Raw genomic sequence first — 9,692 nt, 5'->3', positions numbered from 1 at the left:
GTAAAATATACATAATATAAAACTTACCCTTTTAACTATTTTCAAGCATCCGTTCAGTGGCATCAAGTACATTCACATTATTGTGTAACCATCACCATGATCCATCTGAGAACATTTTCATCATCCCAAATGGAAACTCTGTACCATGAAACAATATCATCCATTCTTCTCTGCCCCCAGTCCCTGGTTGTGATGTGTTTTTATACCAAAGTCTCCAGGATATTTAAGGGTTGATGTCATCCTCCTTCCCCTCCCAGGTTCTGGGGGAGGGAAATGATCTACAATTCCACTGATTTCTGAAGAGTCTGGGACACGCTTAAGCACAGAATAAGGAGGGCGTGCATGAGGTTCCCTGGCTTCAGTAGCACAGTACAACCTTATAATCTCAAAATATCTCTGCCCCAAAATGCATCAGTGCCTCAAGTTGCATAGTCTTCATTTATTGCTCTCTGCCTCTGCTCTTTAGCTCTTGGGAGTGAACACACAGCTGGTGTTAGGAGAAATACACTGGGCCACTGTGAGACAGGAAACCCGCTTTCCAGTTCTGCTACTGCCTCTGATTGCATGACCTTGAGTAGCCAGCATGACCTCTATAAGCCTCAGAAGGCTAAGTGGTGCCAAGGACTCTCTCACCTGTCAAGTGGGTAAGGATGCCAGCTCTTTCAGGACACTTCATAAGAAAGCACAAGGTGGAGTTCAAATGAAAGAGAAGATAGATGCTAACTCAGTGGCCAGCCCATGGCTTTCTCCTCACTTCAGGAAGATGCTCTGGTGGAGATGGGGTGGCGACCTCTGACCCCTATGACTGTGGGGGAGCTCCAAAGCCCACAGTTTCTGGAGATGACTCATGGGAAGTTTTCCCGAAGGTCAAAGCTGGTTGTCAGCCTCCCTCTCTCCTCATCTTCCCCATAGGCTTGGGAGTTTGCCAATTTGAGGCAACATTTTTCTTATCTCCCACTAGGCCCTGCACTCATGGATTTGTTAGGGGTGGGAGCTGTTTTTACTCACAACACTTCTGACACCAAATGTGTGGGTTTTCTTCTCACACCAACTAACTCTCTAACTCTCTGGATACCCACTGGGCGTCCTACATTTCAATTCAATTTGGACACTAATGCTGCAGGCTTAGGGACTCAGTCCCACGAGACTGCCCTCACTTCAGATGCCAGTCACAGCACCAGTTCCTCAGGTGATCGCACTGCTGTCCAACTTCGCTACAAAGCCTGGAAGGTTCACACAACCACCTGCCCGTTTCAGGTTTGATGATTGGTTAGAATGGCTCACAAAACTCCAGAAAACACTTCACGTACCATTTTTGCTTTATTATAAAGGAAGCAAATGAACAGCCAGATGAAGAGGGACCGAGGGCAAGATCTGCAAGGGTCTTGAGTACAGGAGCTTCTGTCCCTGCGGAGCTGGGATGAGCTGCCGATTCAGCTCTCCCAATCCTGTTGTTTAGAGGTTTTTAATGGAGATTTCATTACATGAACACAATTGACTAAATCATTCACCTTTGGTGATGAACTCACTCTGTATTCCTTCTCTCCTCCCTGGAGGTTGAAGAGGCTGAAAATTTCAAGTTTTGAAATAAGACTTAGTCTTTCTGGCAACTAGTTCCCATCTGGAAGCTATCTAGGGGCCCGCCAAGAGTGGCTTCATTAGAACAAAAGAGGCACCCATTACCCTTATCACTCAGGAAATTTCAAGGGTTTTAGGAGCTCTGTGCCAGGAACTGGGGACAAAGACCAAATACTTCTCTAGAGCACAGACAGTAAGAAGGACTCTACTCTGTCAAACACAAGGTTTAGCAAAATGGAGTTGGGATGTTATCTGTATAGTGTTTCTTAATAAAACCACTATCCATCAAGGTCATAATCTGCGGGCACACTGAGTTCCTGCTCCCCTTCCCCATGTGTCAAATAGGGATATATTAGCTATCTATTGCTGCATAACAAATTACCCCAATGCCTAGTGTCCTAAAACAAATGAACAAAAATTCTTGTCTCACAGTTTCTGTGGGTCAGGAATCTGGGTGGAGCTTAGGTAGGTCGTCTGGTTCCAGGGCTCTCATGATAGCTGCAGCTAAGATGTTGGCTGGTTATCCGCTGGGGAAGGATTCACTTCCAAGCTCACTAATGTGGCTGTTGGACAGGTCCACTTCCTTTTGGATTATTATATGGAGGTGAGGACTTCATTTCCATGCTGGCTGTTGGGCAGAGGCCTCCCTCCTTTCCTTGTGCAGTGAGCATCTCCATACCCATGGAGGGTAGCTCACAGTATGGCAGAATGCACGAGTTAAAGGCAAGTGAGGCTGTGTGAACAAGATGGAAAGCATAATCCTTCATGACTTTGATATGGTTTGGCTCTGTGTCCCCACTCAAATCTTACCTGTAGCTCCCATAATTCCCATGTGTTGTGGGAGGGACCCAGTGGGAGATGACTGAATCATGTGGGCAGGTCTTTCCCATGCTGTTCTTGTGATAGTGAATGGGTCTCATGAGATCTGATGGTTTTTAAAAAACAGGTGTTTCCCTGCACAAGCTCTCTTTTTGCCTGCTGCCATCCACGTAAGATGTGACTTGCTCCTCCTTGCCTTCCACCATGATTGCAAGGCCTCCCCAGCCACATGGAACTGTGAGTACAATTAAATCTCTCTCTCTCTCTCTTTTTTTTTTTTTTGTAAATCTCACAGCCTTGGGTATGTCTTTATCAGCAGCATGAAAACAGACTAATACAGACTTGATTTCAGAAATGACATCTCATAACTTTTGCCCTGTTCTGTTTGTTAGAAACAAGTCACCAGGCCAACAGTCAACAGGAGGGAATTACACAAGGGCATGAATACCAGGATGCAAGGATCACTGGAGACCGCTTTAGAGACTGCCTCCCACAGGGCATAATAATAGCTACCTTAAAGGGTTGTTGTGGGGATAAAACATGACAATGTATGTGAAAACAGCAGCTTTGAATATTCCAAAGCACTAGGTAAACATCAGTTATTTTTGTATTATGAATCATCTATTACATATAATATTAATGATGCTGTTTAACATTTCAGTAATAAATACAACTATTGACAGAGAAGACAAATCATAGCTCATCAGAGCTACCTAGACTTCAGAACCCACCTGCTACAACCTCCTCATTTTCCAATGGTGAAATGGTGCACTCAGAGTTATTCGGAGAGTGAGTGCCAGAATTGTAAACAGAAGGCAAGTGTTCCCATTACTTTTTTGTGTCCACAAAACCTAAAAATATACTCTTTGTCCAGTACTCTTTCCACTTTATCACATTGTCTTTAGGTGGAGTACTAAAAAGAAACAAAATAGACACATAATTTCTTCTGAGGAAAGGGTCTTTAGGGTACTTCTTCACACTTTTCCTATGTGATGATGTAAGTTTAAATAAATAGAGGCCACCTGTTAAATCCGTGAATGGTGCCAGGGCTGGGATTCATCAAGCTGGCAATGGTGGGATAGTATGCGGTTCTCAACCTTCACTGCAGTGGTGGCATAGTATGTGGTTCTCAACCTTCACTGCATGTCAGAATCACCTGTGAAGCTTCAGCGATTCTGAGTTCATTGGTTTAGGATACAGCTTGGGTACTGGGAGTGTTACCATTTCCTCAGGTGGCTCCAGTGTGCAGACAACAAGTTAGAGGACCAGTGGGATCATCTTTATTTGGCTGGGGGAATACTCACTGATCACAGCAGTCAATTCTTTGGAGGCAGAATTAGAACAGGCCATATCTGGCCACCGTTTGTTTTTGCAACTGATGTTTTATGGGGATGCAGGCATGCTCATTCAGTTACTAATGTCTGTGGCTGCTTTTGTGCCCTAATGGCAGAGCGGAACAATTGTGATTGGACTGATGGTCCACAAAACCTAGAAATGTATGATTTGTTTCTGTATAGAAAAAAAATGTGCTGACCCCTGAGTTCGGAGATGGAACCGTGGGAGCTGTGTGCATAGCTCAGAAGAGTCACTTGGTGTTGGATAAAAACTTGGGAATCATTTCTACAGTGGTGAGAGTGTAAGCCAAGTCAAGTCCTGAACAGATTTGACATTCCAGTGGGAAGAGAGTGGGAGGCAGCAGCACAAGCACAGAGTTGTGGGAAGGATGGAAGCAAAGTCAGGAGAGGAACCAAGAGGAACAACATTTCAGGTGAGTGTGGAAAAGGATCATCAAGAAGACAGAGTGAGAGAGAGAGTGGTCAGAGAGGTGGCAGATGACCCCAGAGAGAGTGAAGCCAAGGGAAGTGAGCACAGGGTGGTTGTTGCAGGAGAGGTGGTGCCCAGCAGGGTCTGACGTAGCAGAGGCCGAGGATGGAAAGGCCTGAGGAGGGGTTGAAAAATTTGGCCACTGAGAGGTGATCATTGCACCTTAAAGATATACTATAAACAACAAAATACATTAATCAAAAGAAAAGAGTGAGAGAGAACAAAGATGAATGAGAAAAAATAAAAAATATATAGGTGACTGTCTAACATTTTTTCCATATAGGCAAAATAGCAATAGAAATTTTCAGAAAGGAAAAAATCTATTTGCACGAAAGTGAAATACAAAGAAGGTCATTGGATTTTTCAGAAAAGAGCATGACCCCAATTTTCAAATAACTGGGCTGCTACTTTCATAAATCATTTTTGGAGGAAGAGGGTATTATTTATATTTTCTGATGCAATCCACCAAATTGAAACTTTGTTATCTTCTTGCTTTTTTCTCTTTGTCTTATCTCTACTGTCTTTCTCTGGGTCCATAGATACACATGTGCACTGAATTATACATATCACATGTGTTGACTTAAAAAAGTGATTTCATATTTGCAGTTATTCCTGAAGGAGACAGGTGTCTGCATGACTAATCTAATTCTGCAGAAATCACTTCTACAGAGCAATTGACCAAATGCCGGGTGATTCAGGCACCATCTCTCATAGCTTCCTCACCTTCCCTCCTTTCCTCTCTTGATAGTTTTATAGTCCTTGTTCTGAGGTTGCCTTGTGAGGTGACCTTGGGTGAATAAGCTGTTTCTCCCTGGGTCTATTTGCTGCCCAGAAGTTCAGGCAGCAGAGTGCTGACCCACAGGTCAGAGGACTAATGAGGAAGAAAAAGTGACTGGTACTTGTGTGGCCTAGGGCAAGCCCATTAAGGATGGCACCTCTATAAGGGGCACAGTCATGGAGAGTTTAGCCAGACTCTTGAGAATGATGGAAAAGAGTGGTATCATTGGGACTGCCTTGGAAAACCTGGTAGGCATGGCTGTCATTGTGTTGATGGAGAGGAGGAATGTGTTAAAGTAGGTCTGATTTCCCTGCAGGTATAAGTGGCTATTCTCTTTGAGCAAAGCTATTGGTTATTACTAATATTACCCCTTACTGAGTACTTATTGTGCGACATGCTCTTTACTGGAGCTTTACACGTTTGATCTCATTTAATCCTCGTGACAACCCTGGGAGGCCAGAGACTGAGGTTAAATCAGTCGCTGGAGGTCACCAGCTGGGAAGTGGTAGAGTTGGGATCTGAAGCCAGTTCTGCCCATGTTGTTTTGATCATGACTCCACAATGTCTTCCATAAGGGCAGGAACATCCATAGTCACCATGGTATCCATAGTGCCTTGCACCATGCTTGTATATCGTAGGCACTCAATGAATAAGGTATTGATTAACTGCTATATTAACTATAAAACAATACTGTAGAAAAAAGCAATCCTTCAAAATTTCAGTGGCATTACAATAACACACATTTCTTTTTCCCACTTGTGGGGTCTGTGGATTGGCTGTAGTTCAGCTGATCTAGCTTTGTCTTGGCCAGGCAGGCTGGACTCAGGCCTCTAGTTGAATTTCTTTCTCCTTATATGTCTTTATTCTGAGCTTAAGCTGAAGGAGCAGGGGTTGCCTTGGACATTATCATCTCATGGTAGGTTATAGAAGTGTAAGAGGTAAAGGTAAAGCAAAATCATGCAGAGACATTAAAGGCCCTGGTCCAATCCAATCTGCTATTATTTCATTTCCCAAAGCTCTTCACATCACCAGGTCCATCATCAAAAGACCAGGGAGATACATTCCACCAACTCTAGTGGGAGGTATTACAAGACACAGGGCAAGAGTTTGTAGAATTCTATTAACAGGGAGGCATGAAGCATAGAAAACCAAACTCAACACTTCACACTCACTCTCAGTTGTGATTAATTCATCTGTGAATAAAGGTAAAATTCCAGGAACAGTGGCTTACACAATATGGGAATTTCTTTCTCATGTTAGTCTGGATATAGGTAGTTCAGGCCAGGCAGGGCATCTCTGATCTCTGAAATCCCTAGGTACCCAGGCTCTTTCTATCTTGTTGCTCTGCCTGGCATGCCTGGTCCCCTCATGGGGCAAGGTGGTGTTCCAGCCAGCACCTCCATGCATCACAGCAGATGGAAGAAAGAGTAGAGACTTGAGTCAGCTGCCTCTTAGAGCAGCAGTCCCCAACATTTTTGGCACCAGGCGCTGGTTTTGTGGAAGACAATCTTTCCATGGACTGGGGAAGGGGATGTTTTCAAATGATTCAAGCTCATTACATCCGTTGTGTACTTTATTTCTATTACTGTTACTGTATTAGTCTATTTTCATGCTGCTAAGAAAGACATACCTGAGACTGGGTAATTTATACAAGAAAGAGGTTTAATGGACTTACAGTTCCACATGGCTGGGAGGTCTGACAATCATGGTGGAAGGGATAGAGGAGCAAGTCATGTCTTAGATGGATGGCAGCAGGCAAAGTGAGAGCTTGTGCAGGGAAACTCCCCCTTATAAAACCATCAGATCTCCTGAGATTTATTCACTATCACAGAACAGCATGAGAAAGACCTGCCCCCATGACTCAATTACTTCCCAGTGGGTCCCTTCCACAGCACTTGGGAATTGTGGAAGCTATAATTCAAGATGAGATTTGGGTGGGGATACAGCCAAATCATATCAGTTACATTGTAATATGTATTGAAATAATTATACAACTCAGCAAAATGTAGAATCAGTGGGAGCCCTCAGCTTGTCTTCTTGCAACTAGATGGTCCCATCTGGGGGTGATGGGAGACAATGACAGATCATCAGGCATTAGATTCTCTCTCTCTCTCTTTTTTTTTTTTTGAGAGACAGAGTCTTGCTCTGTTGCCCAGGCTGGAGTGCAGTAGTGTGATCTTGGCTCACTGCAGCCTCTGCCTTCTGGGTTCAAATGATTCTCCTGCCTCAGCCTCCTGAGTAGCTGGGACTACAGGCACATGCCACCATGCCCAGCTAAGTTTTGTGTTTTTAGTAGAGATGAGGTTTCACCCCATATTGGCCAGGATGGTCTTGATCTCTTGACCTTGTGATCTGCCTGCCTCGGCCTCCCAAAGTGCTGGGATTACAGGTGTGAGCCACCGTGCCTGGCCTAGATTCTCATAAGGAGCTTGCAACCTAGATCCCTCACATGTGCAGTTCACAATAGAGTTCATGCTCCTATGAGAATCTAATGCCACTGCTGATCTGACAGGAGGTGGAGCTCAGGCAATAATGTGAGTGCTGGGGAGTGGCTGTAAATACAGATAAAGCTTCACTCCTTTTCTCTGCCACTCACCTCCTGCTGTGCAGCCTGGTTCCTAACAGGCCACAGACCCTTCTGTAAGTTGGGGACCCCTGTCTTACAGAAGGTTCTTGAAGGTTGCTATGTGCACCTCTGCTAGTATCTTTCTGGCCAGAATTTAGTTTCAAAGCCATACCCACCTGTAAGGGAAGTCTGGGGAATATAGTCTTTATTTCAAATGACCATGTGACCGGCCATAATTTCCATTTTTATTAAGGAAGGGCAGAATGGTCATTGGACTGTGTCAATCTCTGCCACCCCACCCTGCTGCTTATTAGACATGTGGATGCAGGAAAGGGTGAGATGTGGTGCCACAGGCATAAACTTTGAGGTCAAGCAGATCTGGCCCCAAATGAGACTCTTCATACAGCCACGTGGCCTTGTGCAAGCCACCTAATCTTACTGAGCCTCAATTTCTTCAGTTGTAAAAAGAGAGAAAATGATCCAATTTCAATGAGTTATTATAAGAATTAAACAACTTAAGACATGGCATATCAGGGTTAATATGTTACTCCAGGAGATTAACATCTAGAGGGGGAGATGTATGTGTTAATAGGTAGTGATGAAAAAAAATATCCTCTTGTTATCCCCACTACCTGTTCTTAACATCCGTGGAACTTCATTACTGACATATGACAGACTGATACATCATTGACCAAAAAACCATGATATCTTTCTTACCTCGGTTTTATCATCTGACAAATGGGTATAGTAAGAATGCCTCCCTTATTGGGTGTTATGAGGATGATGTGACCTCCTGCATATAAAATATTCATAGTCTCACCTGCTATATGGCAAATGCCTTCAAGTAAAGCTACATGTTATGACAATCTTTGTTTTTCTCATGCCCTGAGCAGGGCCTGGCATGTGCTACGTGTTCAATAAATGTTCTTCAGTTGAAGGACAATTAAATAAAAAAAAATGGTTCTAACTTAAACAAAAAGTTTATTCAAACAAGAAAAAAAGCCCTCAAAGCAAAAGCAACCCAAGACCGAGTAACCGTCTTAATGCACTATGTGGGTTTTAAGTTCCAGAGACCAAAGCCACGCAGAAGGTTTCACGGATGACAGGCATCTCAGACCACGGCAATCCAGCCTGACCTCTGTATACCTTAGAGGCCTCTTAAAGTTCCTCTGCACCCCTTTGCTTCTCTATCACCCAGGGGAGGGGAAATTACTATTCTCCTTTTACAGGTAAGAAAACTGAGGCTCAGGGAATCAGGACTGGACCCATGATCACAAAACTAACAAGGAATCTGTGTGGATGTTCTGATTCTCAGTCCTGTGGTCTCCCCATCAGACCAGAAAGACCATCTATCTGGTTGGTCCTAATACTTCTACAGCCTGGAGATCCAGCAGGGTTAAGTGACTTCCCCAAGGCCACACAACAAATGGGCAAAGCAGGTGAACCCTCTGACCTCTCTCCAAAGGAAGTGTGGGCTGTTTGCTGTAAAGGGTGCCTCCAGGGAATCCCTTCTCAGCACCTAGTTCCTTGATGGCAGAGGCTTAGGCCTGAAAGCCTGCTTCACTTGGAAATTGCCCAAGTCTGGCCAACAGAAGGACACAGGAACATCTTTTTTTTTTTTTAATTATACTTTATGTTCTACAACGTGCAGGTTTGTTACATATGTATACATGTGCCATGTTGGTGTGCTGTACCCATTAACTCCTCATTTACATTAGGTGTTTCTCCTGATGCTATCCCTCCCTCCTCCCCCCACCCCACGACAGACCCCGGTGTGTGATGTTCCCCTTCCCGAGACACAGGAGCATCTTTGATGACAGCTATGATTCTGTCAAGATGGCAGGAGATGCTTTGATCAGGATTGTGGTGTGGAAGTCTGTTTCCTCTGCAAAGAGTCACGAGAAAGAGAAAGACAGGAATCATGGGGTAGACGATGAAGCTGGAATTTGAATCCACATCTGTTTGACTCCATAAGACAAAGGTGTGGAATGGCATCCAGGCTGAGTCTGAAATGTTTAGTGAGTGTTTCCTCCTTGTCTGTCTCTATTATCACCCCATCTGTCTCCTGGGACTCTGTGTCTGGTGGTACAGTTTGAATATTGCACAAAGGCACCTGGATACTACGTG

The 9,692-nt window shown here is 44.2% G+C and overlaps 1 long non-coding RNA gene across 1 annotated transcript; it reads left to right on the top strand.

Moving 5' to 3' along the window:
• Positions 1–2,593: 2,593 nt before the first annotated feature.
• Positions 2,594–3,212, top strand: LOC108538074 (uncharacterized). The gene is made up of 2 exons (XR_001887993.1): positions 2,594–2,634; positions 3,059–3,212. It is a non-coding gene; the product is annotated as an uncharacterized LOC108538074 (long non-coding RNA).
• Positions 3,213–9,692: the final 6,480 nt, after the last annotated feature.

Source organism: Rhinopithecus bieti, unplaced genomic scaffold (assembly GCF_001698545.2).
Source record: "Rhinopithecus bieti isolate Rb0 unplaced genomic scaffold, ASM169854v2 scaffold_15136, whole genome shotgun sequence".
Taxonomy (NCBI): domain Eukaryota; kingdom Metazoa; phylum Chordata; class Mammalia; order Primates; family Cercopithecidae; genus Rhinopithecus; species Rhinopithecus bieti.
This window is presented reverse-complemented; position numbering and strand designations above follow the sequence as displayed.